Below are 23,755 nucleotides of genomic sequence, written 5' to 3' on the forward strand. Positions count from 1 at the left end.
TCGTTCATTTACAATTATTTAAATGTGGTATGTGCTTTGGACTGGTTATATGTGGTTCAAATCCTGAAGGTACTGAGTTCATATCCTGGTACTGGCTGCGGTCCAACAAACTGATGTGTTTTGTCTGGAGAAGTCTAGAAATGATTCTTTTCTGATGATTGGGTGTATAGTCGGTGCTCTGGACCCCGGGTGACTAAGATACTTTCTCTTACTGATCATAGTACAGTCGTCATCATCATTAGACTTGGCGTGATCCATAGACCACATACAGTGAAACCTGCCTAAACCGCTAAATGTGGTACAAATATTATAGATATATACCGGTCAATGTGGTACAAATATTATATATACATCGGTCATTGTGGTACAAATATTATATATACATTGGTCAATGTGGTACAAATATTATATATACATCGGTCAATGTGGTACAAATATTATATATACATCGGTCAATGTACAAATATTATAAATACATCGGTCAATGTGGTACAAATATTATATATACATCTGTCACGTGGCACAAATATTATATATACATCAGTCACATGGTTCTAACCAATAGACTAGTAACTTTTCTAAGTTACCTCAATTGTTTGTTTTGTTTAATGACACCACTAGAGCACATTGATTAATTAATCATCAGCTATTGGATGTCAAACATTTGGTAATTTTTACATATAGTCTTAGAGAGGAAACCCGCTACATTTTTCCATTAGCAGCAAGGGATCTTTTATATGCACCATTCCACAGACAGGACAGCACATACCACAGCCTTTGACCAGTTGTGGTGTACTGGTTGTAATGAGAAAAAAACCCAATCAATTGAATGGATTCACCGACATAGTTTGATCCTGCGACGCAGGCACCTCAGGCCATTTGGTGAGTGATCAAAGAGGTTAAAAAATCAAGTATTGTGCTTTATCATGTCTAACTGACGTCCTGTCGTCTTTTTCTTTTCAGAATGTAAAAAATGGTAGACAGTCTTGACAGGCAGTTCGACTTGCTTCCCCGATTGAAATCCATGATGCTGTGTTTCTCTTGGTAAGTAATTTCCGTCAGTATAGTAGATTTTTTAAAATTGTCTTCATAAATGATTTTCTGGGTTTTTAAAAATATATTTGTTTCATGATTGAAATCCATGATGGTATGCTTCTCTGGGTAAGTCATTTCCGTCAGTGTAATAGATTAAAAAAAAAAATATCATAAATGATTTTCTTGGGGCGGTTTTAAAATGTGCGTCGTTAAATAAAACCTTTCTTTCTTTCTTTCTTTCTTTCCGTCGGTGGGCCCATTGGGGTATTTCTTGCTCCAGCCAGTGTATCACGACTGGTACATCAAAGGCTGTGGTATGTGCTATCCTGTTTATGGGATGGTGCATATAAAACATCCCTTGCTGCTAATCGAAAAGAGTAGCCCATGAAGTGGATACAGCAGGTTTCCTCTCTCAATATCTGTGTTGTCCTTAAGCCATATGTCCGACGCCATATAACCATAAATAAAATGTGTTGAGTGCGTTGTTAAATAAAACATCTCCTTCCTTTGTCGAAAATGTTAAGCTCTGCCGTGACTTTACAGTGCACTTCATACATGTATGTGTAATTGCCATTATGTTCATAATTCCCATGGTACTCACTCATTGTATTGTTTAGCATGCACCATTTCCCTGGCAGTTATGTACAGTGAATCTCTTTACCACGGTTGCCAATATTAGGAATTACCTTCAGTTTGGACAGTGGTCGACCTTTTTCCCATTAGTGACCGATTTCTCCTTCAGCCTTGTTCCAGTGGTCGGCGAACGAGAGTTCATATCACTGAAGATGTCTCGAGTAGTGAAATTTGTCTATCGCCGTGGTAAGTGGAGCAGCTGGTGGCTTGGTGGTAGAGCACTCGCGTCACATGCTGCAAGTCGTCGGATCAAAGAAAAGGAAGGACATGTTTTATTTAACGACGCACTCAACACATTTTATTTACAGTTATATGGTGTCAGACATATGGTTAAGGACCACACAGATATTGAGAGAGGAAACCCACTGTCGCCACTTCATGGGCTACTCTTTTCAGTTAGCAGCAAGGGATATTTTATATGCACCATCCCACAGACAGGATAGTACATACCACGGCGAGTGCTGTACCACTGGCCTACGTCCCGCCCCATCGTCAGATCAGTTCACCTGCAGTTAAAGTTAAAGTTTGTTTTGTTTAACAACACCTCTAGAGCACATTGGCTAGTGGGTGGATGTCAAAGAGACAACCTGGTAGCAAGAGATCTTTTATATATACCATACCACAGACAGGATAGCACATACCACAGCCTTTGATATATCAGTCGTGGTGCACTGTGCTGGAATAAGAAATAGCCCAGTGCATGGGCCCATCAATGGGGATCGATCCGAGTACTTTAACACTGGGCTATGTCCGTCTGTTTGTTTTCTTTTCATGACGCCACTAGAGCACATTGATTATCATTGGCTGTTGGTTATCAGAGAAAACCCGCTAATTTTATTATTATTATTATTATTGTTTACTTAGTATATGTTTCATAAACTAGACTCGTTTTGATTTCCTCTTCTTCTGCGTTCAAGCTATAATTGATCATGCTTTAGATTTGGAGTCCGGTTGTGGTGATAAAAAAAAACGCTTTCTGTGTTAAGTGTTTTTTTGGAACCCCAAAGCTTGACAGCCAGTGTTGTTCCGTTCGGCCAGTGCTTTATCCTGGCTTCATCGTAGAGGGCGTTTTAATCTGAAATGCTGAAAACTTACCTTTTGTTTAGTTGTGGCATTAGCATTTTCTGAGATTTGAAGATGTTTTCGGTTTTTGTTTTTACATGGGTTTCACCCCATTGTAGGACGACGTACTTTAGTGTAAATTGACTGTCGATATCCAAGTTGAACAGCACTGGTTAGAATGGGAAACAATTGAATGGAGACACTAAGAATACATGAAGCAGATTGTTGACTGGCTGAATACTGCTTGGCTGGCTGAATACTGGCTGGCTGGCTTGGTTGGCTGCCTGAATACAGGCTGGCTGACTGCCTGAATACTGGCTGGCTGGTTTGACTGGCTGCCTAAATACAGGCTGGCTGGCTTGCCTGACTGGCTGAATACAGGCTTGCTGGCTGAATATTGGCACTTGTTCATTTGTGTGTGTACCAAGTTCTATTACAGTAAGAAGTGAATGTTGCAAGACAGTCAGTCAATCAGACAGACACACAGAAAGACAGACAGACACCTATATCTGTTAACATGTATGATGAGAGCTGTGTTCTGTGTGAGTGAGAAGGAAGGAAGGAAATGTTTTATTTAACGACGCACTCAACACATTTTATTTACGGTTATATTACGTCAGACATATGGTTACGGACCACACAGGTATTGAAGGAGGAAACCCGCTGTCGCCACTTCATGGGCTACTCTTTTTAATTGGCAGCAAGGGATCTTTTATATGCACCATCCCATAGACAGGATAGCACATACCACGGCCTTCGATATACCAGCCGTGGTGCACTGGCTGGAGTGAGAAATGGCCCAATGGGCCCACTAACGGGGATCGATCCCAAACCGACCGCACATCCAGCGAGCACTTTACCACTGGGCTATGTCTCGCCCCGTGTGAGTGAGAAGCGTTATCGGTGTTTGTATTATTCACATAACAGTGCGTAGCTGGGGAATCTGGCCATATGCTGTCTGGGTGCTGCATTACCAGATAGACAGACAGACAGACAGACACCCACCTGTATCTGTTAACATGTACGATGAGAGCTGTGTTCTAGGTGAGTAAGAAGTATTATCGGTGTTTGTATTATTCACACAACAGTGAGTAGCTGGGGAATCTGGCCATATGCTTTCTGCAATACCAGACACACAGACAGACAGACACCTATATCTGTTAACATGTATGATGAGAGCTGTGTTCTATGGGAGTGAAAAGTGTTATCGGTGTTTGTATTATTCATACAACAGTGTGTAGCTGGGGAATCTGGCCATATGCATGAATGAATGAATGAATATGAATGAATGAATGTTTAACGACACCCCAGCACGAAAAATACATCGGCTATTGGGTGTCAAACTATGGTAATGCAAATAAATAAAGTGATGATCAACATCAATATAAAAATTCAAGGTTTAAACAAAAACAGTGTAAAGAACTGTGCAAAAACACAAATATCACAGAATTTTACGGATACTGAATTTTACTCAAAACTTCAATTTTGTGCTGTATTGGCCATTCTCAAAGAGAATGTTACACCCCTGCACCACGGTGAGGTTACAGCACGCGCAGGGGCTGGCCATATGCTGTCTGGGTGCTGCAATATCAGACAGACACCCACCTATATCTGTTAACATGTATGATGAGAGCTGCGTTCTGTGTGAGTGAGAAGTGTTATCGGTGCTTGTATTATTCATACAACAGTGTGTAGCTGGGGAATCTGGCCATATGCTGTCTGTAATGCCAGACAGACAGACAGACACACAGACAGACACACAGACATATACCTATATCTGTTAACATGTATGATGAGATCTACGTTCTGTGTGAGTGAGAAGTGTTATCGGTGCTTGTATTATTCATACAACAGTGTGTAGCTGGGGAATCTGGCCATATGCTGTCTGTAATGCCAGACAGACAGACAAACACACAGACAGACAGACAGACAGACACCCACCTATATCTGTTAACATGTATGATGAGATCTGCGTTCTGTGTGAGTGAGAAGTGTTATCGGTGCTTGTATTATTCATACAACAGTGTGTAGCTGGGGAATCTGGCCATATGCTGTCTGTAATGCCACACAGACAGACAGACACACAGACAGACAGACAGACAGACATATACCTATATCTGTTAACATGTATGATGAGAGCTGCGTTCTGTGTGAGTGAGAAGTGCTATCGGTGCTTGTATTATTCATACAACAGTGTGTAGCTGGGGAATCTGGCCATATGCTGTCTGTAATGCCAGACAGACAGACAAACACACAGACAGACAGACAGACAGACATATACCTATATCTGTTAACATGTATGATGAGAGCTGCGTTCTGTGTGAGTGAGAAGTGCTATCGGTGCTTGTATTATTCATACAACAGTGTGTAGCTGGGGAATCTGGCCATATGCTGTCTGGGTGCTGCGATATACACAGAGAAAAACTGGCTGATTCATCAAAACCAACTCGTCGATCCACGTACTGCCATAAATCTCACTGTCGGGCATTATCAGCACTGCGCGGCCGGCCACCGTACACTGGGAAGTGAGAACGGAATGGAGAAAACGATCGCCATCAGCTGGTTAACTAGTAACCGCAATATACAGCACAATAACACTACTCCACATTACGCAGCGTCTAGCCAATCGACACGCTATTTATAGTTCTGCCTCGGTGTTGTCGGCCTGTGTAAGCCCCTTCGGATAGGGTCGCTCGATCCATTGCTGAGAGGAGGTGTGCACCGGGCTGACACAGTCCCTTTGCCTGCTGATATATACAGCGTTTACGGAGTCACTTCATTGCCGACATCTGGTCCACAGGTCGACGTCACTTTCACCGTGTGTCATGTCGTCGTCGCTTTTTATAACGTGTTAATTTTCATTCAGGATTATACTGGATCCTATTCATTCTCTGGGGTTTTTCTTCCAAGTGATGGAGTTTCTTTTTAAAGGATACTTTTGTGTGTGGTTTTCTTTGGCTTACTCTTTTGCTTGGTAAGTTTTTATTAATGTGTGGGTTTTGTGGTTCAAGGGGTTACGCGTTATGTTTTTTGGGGTTTTTTTTACCTTGTAACAGTTTCACGGCTGGATGACATCAGGTGTGTTTTGTTCTCCATTTCTCTCTTATTCTAGCCATAACACTAACAGTGTGTGTGTATATAGATATATATATATATATATATATATATATATATATAGTTCAACTCTTGCCCAACTTAGTACTAGTTCACTTACTTTTTAACAGCTTTTTCTTTCTTAATGCTTACAATATTTATCAGTATTCTCCTTATGAAGTTTGACAAATATAAACAAAGCTGTTAGGTGCAGTCATATTGTACTAAACTGTTGCTGAAATGACCCTGGTGTAATTTCCCCTTGCGTTACTGCCGTCCTTAAATGACCTCCTCCCCTCCTGGAATAATGAGCCGTTCCATGACCTTATGCTGGCCAGACAACCTAGTATTTTATCTTCAGTGGGTTAGAAGGAACCAGTAAATGTTTGTGTAGTTGCCAGGAGCAACAAGAAGAATAGCCCTCCCTCGGTGGGGCCCTGTTGTGGTGACGGCTAACTGTTTCTGTCAATGTGTGTTGGAGCGGAACGCCGCTGTTTTTGTCCATGTCCGTGTCAGTGATTGTAACTGTGGCTGCCGTCACTGTTGTTAACTTGTTAAAAAGTTTGTTTTCTTTATCGACCCCACTGGAGCACATTGATTAATTAATCATTGGCTATTGGATGTCAGACATTTGGTAATTTCGACATATAATCTTAGAGAGGAAACTTGCTTCTTTTTTGCCATTAGTAGCAAGGGATCTTTTTTTTATACACCATCCCACAAACAGGATAGTACATACCATACCATAACCAGTCATGATGCACTGGACAAAAAAAAGTTTCTTTTGTTTAATAACACCACTGGAACACATTGATTAATGAATCATCGGCTATTGAATTTCAGACATTTGGTAATTCTGACATAGTCTTCAGTTTAACAACACCACTAGAGCACACTGATTAATTAATCATCGGCTATTATGACATGGTCCTAGAGAGGACACTTTCTTCCTTTATTTCATTAATAGCAAGGGATCTTTTCTATGCACCATTCCACAGACAGGACAGCACATACCATGCACAACCTTTGATGTATCAGTTGTGGTGCACTGGCTATGTCAGCTTATTGAATGGCAACATAAGTTAAAATGTCTTGTTAATTTATTTGATTGTTAACTTAGTGTTAAACAGCCAGATATATGCAGGGCTTCTAGATTATGGTAGCCCCACTCCCATGGCTAGTGATATTCCATGCTGGGCTAGTAAATAACTACTATAACTAGCCTGACGGCTAGTGTGAAAAAAAAAAAAATTGTTAAATGCTGCATTTAGATATTTTGTAAATATGAATATCCTGGTCCATCTTTCACCCCAAATCTAAGGATTTTAAAGCTCTATCTCCCTCTTTACCTGACATATATCTGATTATTACTATTAGTAAAATTGTGTTTATTTAAAGTAGGGCTAGTGAATTTTTAATCATGGCTAGTACATTTTTAAAATCACTGATCCCATAGCTAGTGGATTTTATAAAAATTCTAGAAGCCCTGATATGTTCCACCAGACACACATACACATGGACAGACAGACAGCCAGCCAGCCAGCCAAGCTAGTTTGTTTACGATTGTTATAAACATGTGCTCATGTACACAAACCAGAAACAAATAAAGAAAAGTGGATCTAACATACAAAGGTATATAGGTTTTAAATGAGAGAAACAGAGAGCCGTACAGGTAGATTCGTGCTCTCTCAGGCTGCTTGTGGCCTGACCTCACCTGACCTCACTTGACCTGACCCAGTGCTGTGTGGTGTACATTCCAATCTCCCCATCTCCAGAATGTCAAAGTGCCCTTAAATATATCTAGTGAATTACTGGTAGAGATGAATTATCTTGGTTGGGGGATGTGGACTTATATACCCAGTGATAAAGCACTCGCTTGATATACGGTCGGTCTGGGATCGATCCCCATCGGTGGGCCCATTTGGCTATTTCTCATTCCAGCCAGTATACCACGACTGGTTTATCAAAGGCCATGGTATGTGCTATCCTGTCTGTGGGATGGTTCATATAAAAGATCCCTTGCTACTACTGTAATAAAAAAATGTAGCGGGTTTCCTCTCAACGACTATATGTCAGAATTACCATGATTAATTAATCAATGTGTTCTAGTGGTGTCGTTAAACAAAACATTTTTTTTTTTTATCCAGTGCATCATGACTGGTAAAGCAAAGGCTATGGTATGTTTAACAAACTTTATGAAAGATCCCTTAATTACTATTAATAGAAAAATGTAGCGGGTTTCCTCTCTAAGATTATATGTCAGAATTACCATGATTAATTAATCAATGTGTTCTAGTGGTGTCGTTAAACAAAACAGTTTGGGTTTTTTTTTATCCAGTGCATCATGACTGGTAAATCAAATGCTATGGTATATTTAACAAACTTTATTAAACTAATAGCAAAATATAGCAAGTTTCCTCTCTAAGACTATATGTCAAAATTACCAAATGTTTGACACCCATTAACCAATGATTTATAAATCAATGCACTCTAGTGGTACTGGTATGTGTTATTAAAGAAAACAAAAACAAAATTTCTCTTCTGGTTTTTTAGTTTTTTGTTTGTTTAACCCTTTACCTGTGGCTATACTTGCACCCTACTGAAGTGTACGACAGTACGATCATAACTTAGCAAAGATATCCGATAATTTCTTTGTCGATAAAAGTACAAACCTTGCCGATCACTTTTGTGTTGAAATGAGATTCCCGCTCAGTCTGGGGGATTAATATTTGATTGTGATTGGCCTTCTTGTCTTTCCAACATGTATCGCGTTTGCTTCAGACAGATATAAAATTTAGATGGAACTTCGTCTCAAGTTTTATAAGAAAATGGAATAAATCAGCTTTCTGACAGACATATTATAATCCGTAGACTTTCGATTCAGAGGAAAAACTTTGTGACTTATTAATAACTCAAGAGATGATTTGTTTTTAAAGTGACAGACCCTAGTTTTTAAACGCTGTGTCTACGACTTGTTTTTTCACTATTAACCTTTAGACTACTGGATTAAAGTTTAACAAAAACCATGTTGAGTGGGTACAAGTTTATAATTTTTACTCACATATATTCACTTAAATGTTTTATAAATACATGAAATAAAGTTCATATATGAATCGGTAAGTATTATTTTCGTGTTATTTTTGTAATTTTTATTATTTTTAGATCAGCTAATGGTGATTAAAATTTGGCCAAAAATTATAAAAAAAAATTTAAAACCCGAACTACGATTCATATTGCAATATTTGGTAATTTTCAAATTTATTATCAAATTAGCTGTCACAATCAGCTATCGATCCCAGAAAATGACCGCGACGTGCTGCCATTGTTGTCAGGCGAAAATACTTGCTGAAAACCACTTTTTAAACTCAAAATTTCAAGGTATTTTCAATTGAAAAAATCAAAATAAAAGCCACCATTTTGAAAAAAAATCTTTTTCTCTTTTATTATATTTCCGGTGAGTGTCGTGTGCAAAACGGCGGGAAATATGAATTGGGGAATGCACTGTATACAGTGTACAGTATGTCGACTGATGTGACGTCGGGCGAGATATCTTGCCTGCAGTACTCAGAAGGTTAAAGCCATTTTTGATAATTTAAAATTGAAGTACAGTGAAACCTCCCAAAACCAGACCCTCTGTAAACCAGAATTCCCTCAAAACCAGACCCTCTGTAAACCAGAATTCCCTCAAAACTGGACGTTTTTTACAGTCTCATTTTAATACAGAACTTAACCTTTCTAAACTGGATACCTCTAAAAATGAGACATTTGACTTGGTCTAGAGGGTGTCTGTTTTAGAGGGGTTTCACTGTATTTATTCACAGTCTCATTTTAATACAGAACTTAACCTCTCTAAACTGGATACCTCTAAAAATCAGACATTTTACTTGGTCTAGAGGGTGACTGTTTTAGAGGAGTTTCACTGTACTTATTTACATGTTATTATTTAGAACTTTCATTTTCGTACACCTGAAGTGGTTTTGGTTATGCAGGTTTTTGTAATACCCCAAAATGCATTTTTCTCAATTCTAAAAACACACATTCGTCAAAGAAGAAATGGTTATCGAGTCAATCTCTAGTTATATTTAGATGGTATTTCCCTGTTTAAACATCGCATATTTCAGCTTCTCTCTGATATAACCTTATCCAAATGTGTCGTGGTTAGGCCATCGGTCTACAGGCTGGTAGGTACTGGGTTTGGATCCCAGTCGAGGCATGGGATTTTTATTCCAGATACTGACTCCAAACCCTGAGTGAGTGTTCCGCAAGGCTCAGTGGGTAGGTGTAAACCACTTGCACCGACCAGTGATTCATAACTGGTTCAACAAAGGCCATGGTTTGTGCTATCCTGCCTGTGGGAAGTGCAAATAAAAGATCCCTTGCTGATAATCGGAAAGAGTAGTCCATGTCCTCTAAAAAACAGTGTCAGAATGACCATATGTTTGACATCCAATAGCTGATGATAAGATAAAAAAATCAATGTGACCTAGTGGCGTCATTAAATAAAACAAACTTTACTTATACTGTGCCCATGGCAGGCGTGCGCTACAACAGCTTGCTCTGAATGTGCATGTTAAACAATTTCATCCATCCATCCATCTTACTGGCCACTGATCAGACAGTGTGGAGAGGTCATTAACTGAAACACTTTTCATTCTCCATCACTGTAGACCGGGACTCCCAATTACCATCGGTTAGACGTCCGATAGCCAGTGATTTAACAATGTGCTGAGGTGTCATTAAACACACAATACCTTTCAGGGAAATGTAGTGTTAGATATCCAATAGCCGGTGATTAAACAGTGTGCTGAGGTATCATTCAACAGACATTCTTTCATGAACTACTGTTAGACGTCTAATAGCCAGTGATTTAACAATGTACTGAGGTGTCGTTATACACACATTTCCTTTCATGAGCTACTGTTGGACGTCTAATAGCTGGTTATTAAGCACGTACTGTTAACATCTAATAGCCGGTGATATTAAACAATGTGCTGAGGGGTCATAATACAGACATTTCCTTTCGTGAATGTGCTGTTAGACGTCTTAATAGTCGGTGATTAAACAATGTGCTGAGGGGTCATAATACACACATTTCCTTTCGTGAATGTGCTGTTAGACATCTTAATAGTCAGTGATTAAACAATGTGTTGAGGGGTCAGACATTTCCTTTCGTGAATGTGCTGTTAGACATCTTAATAGTCAGTGATTAAACAATGTGCTGAGGGGTCATAATATACACATTTCCTTTCGTGAATGTGCTATTAGACATCTTAATAGTCGGTGATTAAACAATGTGCTGAGGGGTCGTTAAACATACATTTCCTTTCAGGGAAGTACAGTGTTAGACATCTTAATAGCCGGTGATTAAACTATGTGCTGAGGTGCCATTAAGAGTTTCCTTTGATGGTGTGATCAGCAGACAGTGTAAACAGGTCTGGGAGTCGATCTGTACAGATATAGAAACATGAAGAGTAATTACCACCGTCTGGGCCGCAAGTACAGCGGTCACTCTCTAATACGACTGATCCCTACGCCTTCCCTGGACCTCTGCTGATTTACACATCACACACACGCCTTAATGAACTGCTGAATCAACCGCCTTCACAGATAGCACTGTCTGCCATTTTAATCCACGTCAAGGAGCGGTGCAGTAATTATTACAAGGGAGGGCAGGTCAACCGTTTTCACAGATATAGCACTGTCAAGGAGCTGTGCTGTAATTATTACAGGGGAGGGCAAGTCAACCGCTTTCGCAGATAGCACTGTCTGCCATTTTAATCCACGTCAAGGAGCTGTGCAGTTATTATTACAGGGGAGGGCAGGTCAACCGCTTTCGCAGATAGCACTGTCTGCCATTTTAATCCACGTCAAGGAGCAGTACAGTAGTTATTACAGGGGAGGGCAGGTCAGTCGCTTTCGCAGATATAACACTGTCAAGGAGCTGTGCTGTAATTATTATAGGGGAGGGGCAAGTCAACAGCTTTCGCAGATAGCACTGTCTGCCATTTTAACATGTACTTTTAAATCAAAAGCAATTTATGATTTTAAAGTACGTGAAATCTTGTCATTTTATACCCAGAACTCAGGTTTAAGACAGTGAATAATGCTAAAACATTGTTGGTGGCACCCAAACAATCGAAATAAATAAAACTGAATACTTAATGATTCATTGCATGAAATTCCAACATTGCCAAATTAGCATTTTGGTGGCCAAGCGAAAATCAAAGATGGGCTTTGCTGACAAAAGTTACTTAACTTTGAAGTGCTATCCAATTTTTTTTTTTTTTTAACATCTTGGCATAAGGAACAAGAAAATTTTAAGTTGACATACTAAAAGAATCATGTATGCGGACTACATGCATGTACAAACCAGTCAGAACTAATATCCATAGTTTATCTGATATTTTCAATATTTAGAGTTCCAACTTTCTAATGCCAGAGAAAACTTGATTTTGTTACCTTGAGGTATAAGTTTGAGCCGTAAGTTTAGTACATTTCATTTCAACTAATTTTCGCGATTATATCCAATTAAGGTTCAAGCACGCTGTCCTGGGCACACACACATCAGCTGTCTGGGCTGTCTGTCCAGAACAGAGGTTAGTGAGAGAGAAGCTGGTGTAGTGGTCTTACACATACCTTTCGAGTCATTAAAACTCGCTCTGGGTGAGAGCGAGTAACGGGTTGCGAACCCCGTACCTACCAGCCTTATGTTCGATGGCTTAACCATGACACCACCGAGACTGGTATTTGAATACAAGTGAAGTTCTAAATTTGACTGCATGAAGCTAGCGATGATTCAGGGGATGAGTTGGACACAGACAGAGCACAATGAATACTCTGCTGATGATGATGACTATGACAGTGATTCAGAGTGATGTGTCTGTGGAAGAAAGAAGGAAATGTTTTTATTTAACGTCGAACTCAACACATTTCATTTACGGTTATATGGCGTGAGACACTGATATTACTGAACATAATTGTTACAGCTTGTTTTGTTTATCGACACCACTAAAGCATGTTGATTTATTAATCATCGTCTATTGGAAGTCAGACATTTGGTAATTTTGATGCATCGTCGATTTGGGATCAATTTCCGTCAGAGGACCCATTGGGCTATTTCTCATTCGAGCCAGTTTATCACAACTGATATATCAAAGGCTGTGGTATGTGCTGTCCTGTCTGTAGGATGGTGCATATAAAAGATCCCTTGCTACTAATGAAAAAATGTAGCGGGTTTCCTCTAAGACTAAATCAATGTGCTCTAGTGGTGTCGTTAAATAAAGCAAACATTTTGCTTTGTTTGTGAAATGTAACACTGTGCCAAATACTTTTCCCTCCTCTCCCCACTCCATTGCTAATAGTCACTTCTTAAATATCATGTTTGTGTGTCATTAAACAGATATATATTACTTTCTTTTCGGTGGCTTCATTGGGGTTTTATTTTTAACGTTTGTTATTTGCAAGGTGTGAAATTAACATAACTCTAGGAATGCTGTGCCAAATAGGTTTCCCTCCCCCCACTCCATTAAACTTTCGTTTCGGTGGCTTCATTGTGTTTTTTAACATTTGTTATTTGCAAGGTGCGAAACGAATATAACTCTCTGTGCTAGGAACGCTGTGCCAAATAGGTTTCCCTCCCCCCACTCCATTAAACTTTCTTTTTGGTGGCTTCATTGTGTTTTTTAACATTTGTTATTTGCAAGGTGTGAAATGAACATAACTCTCTGTGCTAGGAACGCTGTGCCAAATACCTTTCCCTCTCCCCACTCCATTATTAATAGTCACTTCTGAACTAGCTTGTTTGTGTGTCATTAAACAGATATGACTATTTTTCCAGTGGCTTCATTTGGGGTTTTTAATGTTTGTTATTTGTAGGGTGCGAAACAAACATAGCTCTCTCTGTACTAGAAACCCTGTTCCAAATACCTTTGTCTCCCCCCACTCCATTGCTAATAATCACTTCTGAACTAGCATGTTTGTGTGTCATTAAACAGATACAACTTTTTTTCCAGTGGTTTCATTTGGGGGTTTTAACGTTTGTTATTTGCAGGGTGTAAAACGAACTTAACTCTCTGTTCTCTATGCTAGAAATGCTGTGTCAAATACCTTTGCCTCCCCCCACTCCATTGCTAATACAGTGAAACCCCTTTAAACCGGACACCATTGGGACCAAGTAAAATGTCCAGTTTAGAGAGGTTAAGTTCTGTACTGATTTTAAAAAACGGACCATGAAAAAAGCCCGGTTATGGGGGAATTCCAGTTTTTGAGGGTCCAGTTTAGAGAGGTTAAGTTCTGTACTGATTTTAAAAAACGGACCATGAAAAATGGCCGGTTATGGGGGAATTCCAGTTTACTGAGGGTCCAGTTTAGAGAGGTTAAGTTCTGTACTGATTTTAAAAAACGGACCATGAAAAATGGCGGTTATGGGGGAATTCCAGTTTACTGAGGGTCCAGTTTAGAGAGGTTAAGTTTTGTACTGATTTTAAAAAACAGACCATGAAAAATGGCCGGTTATGGGGGAATTCCAGTTTACTGAGGGTCCAGTTTAGAGAGGTTAAGTTCTGTACTGATTTTAAAAAACGGACCATGAAAAAAGGCCGGTTATGGGGGAATTCCAGTTTACTGAGGGTCCAGTTTAGAGAGGTTAAGTTCTGTACTGATTTTAAAAAAACGGACCATGAAAAAAGGCCGGTTATGGGGGAATTCCGGTTTACTGAGGGTCCAGTTTAGAGAGGTTAAGTTCTGTACTGATTTTTTAAAAATGGACCATGAAAAAAGGCCGGTTATGGGGGAATTCCAGTTTACTGAGGGTCCAGTTTAGAGAGGTTTCACTGTAGTCTCTTCTTAAATATCATGTTTGTGTGTCATTAAACAGATATATATGTTACTTTCTTTTCAGTGGCTTCATTGGGGTTTTATTTTTAAACATTTGTTATTTTGCAGGGTGTGAAACGAACGTAACTCTCTGCGCTAGGAAGGCTATGTAAAATACCTTTCCCTCCCCCCACTCCATTGATAATGGTCAGTTCTGAACTAGCATGTTTGTGTGTCATTAAACTTTCTTTTCGGTGGCTTCATTGGGGTTTTTAAAACTGTTGTTATTTGTTGGGGTTTTATTTTTTAATGTTTGTTATTTGCAGGGTGTGATACGAACGTAACTCTGTGTGCTAGGAACCGTGTGCTGTCAGAAGACACTGTTTGGAAACAGTGTGTTGGCTGTTGGCTGTCATCGGTGGCAGGTAATTACTAGTATTTTTAGCCCTTTATTTCTGTCTAGCTGTAGTCAGCGCTACTTCATTACATTACCCATTGTGTGCGATTATAGTATCGTAAAAGAAAACAAAAAGAAAAACACAGGGTGGGCGGGATGTATATAGGTCAGCTAGATTGGCATCAGATGATGGCTATTTCTCGTTCCAGCCAGTGCACCACGACTGGTATATCAAAGGTTGTGGTATGTGCTATCCTGTCTGTGGTATGGTGCATATAAAAAGATCCCTTGCTGCTATTGGAATAAATGTAGTGAGTTTCTTCTCTAAGACTATATGTCAAAATTACCAAATGTTTGACACGCAATAGCCGATGATTAATAAATCAGTGTGCTCTAGTGGTGTTGTTAAATAAAACAAACAAATCTCCAGTGACGTCACACACATGCAATTCCTATGTCATTACCATGACATTAAAGTCTCTGACTCTTATTAGCACGGGGCCTGGTACTGGGATTTGAACCCAGAAGCTTCCAGCCTTAAACCCAGTAACATACGACCACGCTCTGCGGGCCTCCTGGCACAGATAACAGCATAATAGCTGAGCCCACTGTGTGGTTGTACCTGTTGTAGAGGATGAGGTTGGATCACCAGCACTGTCATGGGAAGTCAGTTTACTGGTACTGGGATTTGAACCCAGAACCTTCCAGACTTAAACCCAGTAACATACGACCATGCTCTGCTGACCTCCTGGCACAGATAACAGCATAATAGCTGAGCCCACTGTGTGGTTGTACCTGTTGTAGAGGATGGGGTTGGATCACCAGCACTGTCGTGGGAAGTCAGTTTACTGGTACTGGGATTTGAACCCAGAACCTTCCAGACTTAAACCCAGTGACATAATATGACCATGCACTATACTACTGACTTCCTGGCACAGATTAACAGCTGAGGCTACTGTGTGCTTGTACCTGTAGAGGAAGATGAGATTGGATCGTCAGCATTGTGTCGTGGGAAGTCAGGTTATTGGATTTCTCAGACTGGCATGTTTACTTCGCTAGTGACCAATAATTGATTCCAGGGACTCATGTTTGAACTGATCCGATTGTGGCATTACCATGTCGACAACTGGAAAACTTCAACTTTTCCTCGCTTCCAGCTTCTCAGAGTTTGTAATGTGGGGTTGGGTTTTTTCATTACATATGTTCACTTTAACTGTCGTTTTTAGTCAGCCAGGTATTGAAATTGTACTCTAGTGGTGACGGGTAACAGTTAAACAAAACAAACTTTCACTTTAGTATTGAAATAGTCGTGTGTGTGTGTAATATGGGTAATGACAAAGTTAAAGTTTGTATTGTTTAACGACACCACTAGAGCACATTGATTTATTAATCATCTGCTATTGGACGTCAAGCATTTGGTCATTTGGACACAGTCATAGAGAGAAAACCCGCTACATTTTTCTATTAATAGCAAAGGATCTTTTACATGCACCATCCCACAGACAGGATAGCACATGCCATGGCCTTTGATATACCAGTCACGGTGCCTGGTTGGAATGAGATATAGCCCAATGGGTCCACCGACGGGGATCTTTCTTAGACTGACCACCTGAAAGTTTTGAGTTGTAACGGGGGGGGGGGGGGGGGGGGGTCGTCACACATTTACTTTAACTCTGTCGTTTTATATAGTCAAGCAGACATCGAAATGAGTCTTATATAGTGTGTGTTGGCCCATTTACAAATTACCACAAAATATGGGTTATGAGAAATTCATCGAGTTGAAAAGAAAGAAAGAAATGTTTTATTTAATGACGCACTCAACACATTTTATTTACGGTTATATGGCATCAGACATATGGTTACGGACCACACAGATTTTGAGAGGAAACCCGCTGTCGCCACTACATGGGCTACTCTTTCCGATTATCAGCAAGGGATCTTTATTTGCGCGTTCCCACAGGCAGGATAGCACAAACCATGGCCTTTGTTGAACCAGTTATGGATCACTAGTCAGTGCAAGTGGTTTACACCTACCCATTGAGCCTTGCGGAGCAGCAGGCATCGAAATGAGTCTATATAGTGTGCGTTGGCCCATTTACAAATTATCACAAAATATGGGTTATAAGAAATTCATCGAGTTGATTACAAAACAAGTGCTATTTCCTGAAGCAAAGAGATTGGAAGTTTGGCTGGAGTTTGGCAGTTATAGAACAGTTTTTAGTTCAGTCAGTAGAGCATGCACATGCTTGAGGTGCTTGGGTTGTGTGGTCAAAACTCCTTGGCGGATCCTTTGGGTCATTTCCCATCAACTGGCATGTCAAAGGTCATGGTATGTGCTGTCCTAATAGTGATCCAAATAAACTGTAACCACAGTTTTCTTTTTCCATATTTCTTTTTCTTTGGTCAGTACAGTAATAATAAGAAAAGAAAGTTAATGTTTGTTTTGTTTAACAACACCACTAGAGCACATTGATTTATTAATCATCAATTATTGGATATCAAACATTTGGTAATTTTCACATATAGTCCTAGAAAGGAAACCGGCTACGTTTTTTTCCATTAGTATAGCAAGGGATTTTTTATATGCACCATGCCAGACAGGATGACATATACCACAACTTGTCAACCAATCAGCTGTCTATACTGGTACTCACATGGTTTAGTCAACCAATCAGCCGTCTATACCGGTACTCACATGGTTTAGTCGACCAATCAGCCATCTATACCGGTACTAACATGGTTTAGTCAACCAATCAACCGTCTGTACCGGTACTAACATGGTTTAGTCAACCAATCAACCGTCTATACCAGTACTGACTTGGTTTAATATAAGGGGAGCTAACAAACGAACCTTTTATCAAGAATGGCCTTAATCAGATATCAAGTATTTCCGAGTTAGCTACTGACAAGATAGAAAAATAATCTAACTTAGACAATATATGTCTTCGTTCTTTTAAGCTGAAAGCCTTAAAATATCATTCTAAAAAACCATTGGGTCTTCATGCCTTAGAGCGCAAAGCCGCAGTAATGCATTTTCTGATTGGAAACTTGTTATTTAAAAACGTGTAGCGAAAACTTCACTCCAGGCACAGTTGGCGAGCTTAGTGCGTTACGCTGGAATGTCATTTGCGGCAGTAATTGGGTATAAATTCCCCCGTCCTCAATAGAACTAAATGTTCCTATGTTAACAGTACTGTATCATCTTTCAAGAATGTAACATGGGTTGGGTTTTTTTGGTGGGGGTGGGGGTTACCGTAAAACATCTTTTATTAATGGGTGGGTGGGGGGGGGAGGGGATGAGACGGGATTAGCTAGTTGGTAGAGTTCTCACCTGAGGGGCAGGATGTAGCCAGTGGTAGATCGCTCGCTTGATGCACGGTCGGTTTGGGATCAATCCCCGTTGGTGGGTCCATTGGGCTATTTCTCGTTCCAGCCAGTACACCACAACTGGTATATCAGAGGCCGTGGTATGTATTGTTCTGTCTGTGGGATGGTGCGTATAAAAGATCCCTTGCTACTAATGAAAAAACATGTAGCGGGTTTCCTCTTTATGATGGTCAAAACTGACCATATGTTTGACATCCAATAGTCAATTATTAATAAATCAGTGTGCTCTAGTGGTGTCATTAAATAGATCTTTACCACCCCAAGCCTGGTAACAGTGCCAGAAGTAACCCTCATAATAGGTTTGCTAAGTTCCGTGCTAAACCTGATGGAAATGGCAATTTTTATTTTTTATTTTTTTTTATACAGAAAGTAAAGTATCTTTTATTAATTATGTAAAACACCATCAGAACTACTATTGTATTCCCTTTATAGAAGTTAACGTCTTTTATTAATGTAAAATATGTACATTTTTTTATATGAAACATCTTTTATTAATGTAAAACACCATCTGAATTACAGCTCTGTAGGTATTGTATTTCCTTTGTAGACTCTGACATCCATTATTAATGTAAAGCATAATTTTTAACTGCACTATAACGATTGTCAGCAGAGCTTTTCAAATAACAATTTCCATGGAGAGCATCCATCTATCCGTCCATCAAATTTTCCTTTGAAGTTAATCTGCTCCTGGAGTTTCCATTCGATTCTTCTGAAACTTGGTGTGTTGATCCTATGGGGCATTCTGCACAAATTAATCAGATATTTTGAAAATATTGAATTTTTATTAATTTAAAAAACAAAAAATTAGTTAGAAAATTAACTTTGAAAATGTGAAATTGTGTCTTATAGAGTTTTTGATTGTTCTGAAACTTGGTACGTTGATCCTATGGGGCATTCTGCACAGACTAATAAGATATTTAGAAAACATTTAATTTTTATTAATTAAAAAAAATATATTAGAAAATTAACATTGAAAATGTGAAATTCTGTTTTATAGTTTTCATTATATAGTTGTGAAATTAATTACAGTAATACAATGGGGTGGCCTTCACAAACTAATAGATATATTTAGGAAATTTTGAATTTATGAATTTGTATTAAATTTTAAAAATTTATATAGAAATTTAACATTCAAAATTTAAATGTCAATCTTCTAGAGTTCTGATTAGATAGTTCTGTGAGTTTGTTTCATAATCTAATAGAGAGATATTTTGGAAATGTTTTAATTTGTATTAATTTTTTATTTATAATCTTTAAATTGAACATTTGACAGAGGTATACAGTTTTTGTTAGATAGTTTTGAGCCTTGGAACTTTCAACAATGTTTCTAATAGTTAGATATTTTGTTAGCCCAGTGGTAGGGCACTCACCTGATAGGCAACCAGTCTAGGATCGATCCCCGTCGGTGAGCACATTGAGCTATTTTTCGTTCCACCCATTGCACCACGAATGGTATATCAAAGGCCGTGGTATGTGCTATCCTGTCTGTGGGATGGTGAATATAAAAGATCCCTTGCTACTAATGGAAAAATGTAGCAGGTTTCCTCTTTAAAAATATATGTCAAAATTACCAAATGTTTGACATCCATTAACCGTGATTAATACTTTAATCTTACAACTGAAAATTACATTTGCTGTTCATCCAGTATTTAAGGGTGGGACTTGGCCCAATGGAAAAGCATTCAACTGATGTGCAGTCGGTCTGGGATCGATCCCTGTCAGTGGGCCCATTGGGCTATTACTCATTCACCATGACTGGGACATCAAAGGCCGTGGTATGTGCTCTGCTGTCTGTGGGATGGTGCATATATAAAAGATCCCTTGCTACTAATGGAAAAACGTAGCAGGTTTCCACTCTAGGACTACATGTCAAAATTACCAAATGTTTGACATCCAGTAGCCGTGATTAATAAATCAGTGTGCTCTAGTGGTGTCGTTAAACAAAAACAAACTTTCCGTTTCCTTTTCCTTTTTTAATTGCCGACTTCTCCCTACCCAAAGGGGGCCCCAGAATGGTCAGACATATTTACATTTCTCAGCCACTTCATATCACAATAAGTCTTCTGTTACTGGTTACAATACCTGAACACCCGAGTATTAGAACATTAACCGAGGAAGCCGTGAAATATATTAGCACTTGATAATCTGTCTGGTTGCTGACAGACAAATGGCGTAAATGACACTCATTTACGGAAGGGTTAATACATTGGGGTCGTCTCGGGTCATGTGTGGAAAAACTCACTAACTTTTCCAAACGCTGGAAGCTACAGTTGATTGATTTGGATTGGTTTCAAGATCGTTAGCTGCAATGACTTTGCTAAAATATTATTAAACTTGTGTTAGGTCTCGATCCACACTCACTGGATAAAACGATGTTCTGCTTTTTCTAGAATATTTTATCATAGTTGTGAAATCTGTATTTTCTGCAATATTTTATCATAGTTGTGAAATCAGCTTTTTCTGCAATATTTTATCACAGTGGTGAAATCTGTTTTTTCTGCAATTTTTTATCATAGTTGTGAAATCTGCTGCATTTTCTACAATATTTATCACAGTGGTGAAATCTGTAATTTGTGCTAATCGTGATGACGTCATATTATCGATGACGGCGACTTTAATACTGTTATTTACTAAAAACTGAATTAAAATGTTATTTTAGAATTGTTATAGGATAAATAGAATTAGCTACTCATGTTTTTTAATATGTAAAATATCTACATTATCTAGTTAATCGGTATTTGTTGAGGTTTAGCTGCTGAACCGGCCTCGGTTGTGTCGTGGTTAGGCCATCGGTCTACAGGCTGGTAGGTACTGGGTTTGGATCCCAGTCGAGGCATGGGATTTTTAATCCAGATACCGACTCCAAACCCAAGGCTCAATGGGTAGGTGTAAACCACTTGCACCAACCAGTGATCCATAACTGATTCAACAAAGGCCATGGTTTGTGCTGTCCTGCCTGTCGGAAGCACAAATAAAAGATCCCTTTCTGCCTGTTGTAAAAGAGTAGCCTATGTGGTGACAGTGGGTTTCCTCTAAAAAACTGTCAGAATGACCATATGTTTGATGTCCAATAGCCAACGATAAGATAAAAAATCAATGTGCTCTAGTGGCGTCGTTAAATAAAACAAACTTTACTTTACGAGCTGCTGAGATCAATACCAATTAACGTAGACTCGGTTGATATTTTCCATATTAAAAAATACTCGTGACGAATCATATATATAAACTAGGCGCTAAAACAGAGTGTCACAGCGTCCTCAAACAGTCAGTGCTTACTTACCTTCCCTTTTCTGCCAATGGTACCTTTCCGTTTGCACGGTCCATCAACACAGGAACTGTTCAATACGTCCCAGACACAAACCAATCAATACTGGGTTAGACAACAAAAAAAAGAAAGAAAGAAAACTGGAGCAGAGCTCTGCATGAGTGAACGCGTGGCGAGACTAGACGACTGGCTCACCCAATGACACACACACACACGTACACGGCGACTGGGTTAATCATTAATGCAGGTAACAGCTCACAGTATAACCAGAATAAGCCGTCTAGCTTGTATAGATAGAGAGAGAAAGAGCGAGCGAGCGAGCGAGAGAGAGAGAACCTGTTGAGACTGGCTATAGTGTGGCGGGTGAGGCGGGCCAGACATGGCCTAACGCAGTCTGTGTTGGTCGCTGTACTCACCCGACTCAACCCGCCACTAGACAGACAGGTTGTCGGCACACCTGACTGGGTCGTTACAGGTAAGCTTCAGACATTTTACGAGGCTTGCTACATGGTTATGTAACATGGCCCAGTGTAATGTTTTTTCGTAGGTATATAAGTAAACTTAAAAACATTTGTAGATATAAGTGTAGCTTAAATAGTGTATGGGTACAGGTAAAAGTATTAAAGTGTTATAGTTACAGGGAAACTATACAGGTAAACTGTATACCTGATCAATAATGCTAGTCTGGGTCATTTCAGGTGAACATGGGTTGCTGTTAGACCGAGTTGTTCAAGTTATAAAAGTTTTCTGTATAACTGATCATTGGCGCTGTATTCGCTGGGTTTTTTTTAGGGGCTGGACATAGCCCAGTGGTAAAGCGTTCGCTTGATGCGCAGTCAGTATACGATCGATCCCTGTTGGTGGTCCCATTGGGCTATTTCTCATTCCAGCCAATGCTTCACAACTGGTGTAACAAAGGATGTGGTATGTACTATCCTGTCTGTGGGATGGTGCACATAAAAGATCCCTTGCTGCTAATCGAAAAGAGTAGCCCATGAAGTGGCGACAGTGGGTTTCCTCTCTCAATACCTGTGTGGTCCTTAACCATATGTCTGACGCCATATAACCGTAAATAAAATGTGTTGAGTGCGTCGTTAAATAAACCATTTCCTTCCTTGTTTAAATTTAGAGACTAACAGAGACTGTTTAACAACTGTAATTACATATTAAATATGTTTCTGATTATCACTGGTGCTGTATCCGCTTGCTTGTTTAAATTTAGGGACTAACAGAGACTGTTTAACAACTGTAATTACATATTAAATATGTTTCTGATTATCACTGGTGCTGTATCCGCTTGCTTGTTTAAATTTAGGGACTAACAGAGACTGTTTAACAACTGTAATTACATATTAAATATGTTTCTGATTATCACTGGTGCTGTATCCGCTTGCTTGTTTAAATTTAGGGACTAACAGAGACTGTTTAACAACTGTAATTACATATTAAATATGTTTCTGATTATCACTGGTGCTGTATCCGCTTGCTTGTTTAAATTTAGGGACTAACAGAGACTGTTTAACAACTGTAATTACATATTAAATATGTTTCTGATTATCACCGGTGCTGTATCCGCTTCCTTGTTTAAATTTAGGGACTAACAGAGACTGTTTAACAACTGTAATTACATATTAAATATGTTTCTGATTATCACCGGTGCTGTATCCGCTTCCTTGTTTAAATTTAGGGACTAACAGAGACTGTTTAACAACTGTAATTACATATTAAATATGTTTCTGATTATCACCGGTGCTGTATCCGCTTCCTTGTTTAAATTTAGGGACTAACAGAGACTGTTTAACAACTGTAATTACATATTAAATATGTTTCTGATTATCACTGGTGCTGTATCCGCTTCCTTGTTTAAATTTAGGGACTAACAGAGACTGTTTAACAACTGTAATTACATATTAAATATGTTTCTGATTATCACTGGTGCTGTATCCGCTTCCTTGTTTAAATTTAGGGACTAACAGAGACTGTTTAACAACTGTAATTACATATTAAATATGTTTCTGATTATCACTGGTGCTGTATCCGCTTCCTTGTTTAAATTTAGGGACTAACAG

General features: G+C 39.2%; 1 long non-coding RNA gene across 2 annotated transcripts in view; it reads left to right on the forward strand.

The window, feature by feature from the left end:
* LOC121386952 overlaps window positions 1-23,755 on the forward strand; it is a 132,143-nt gene that overhangs the window by 93,294 nt on the left and 15,094 nt on the right. For both annotated transcript variants that reach the window (XR_005959744.1, XR_005959745.1), the window contains exons 6-7: window positions 964-1,044; window positions 14,964-15,062. This is a non-coding gene — a long non-coding RNA (uncharacterized LOC121386952). The remainder of the gene's footprint in view (window positions 1-963; window positions 1,045-14,963; window positions 15,063-23,755) is intronic.

This window comes from Gigantopelta aegis, chromosome 12 (assembly GCF_016097555.1).
Source record: "Gigantopelta aegis isolate Gae_Host chromosome 12, Gae_host_genome, whole genome shotgun sequence".
Classification (NCBI taxonomy): domain Eukaryota; kingdom Metazoa; phylum Mollusca; class Gastropoda; order Neomphalida; family Peltospiridae; genus Gigantopelta; species Gigantopelta aegis.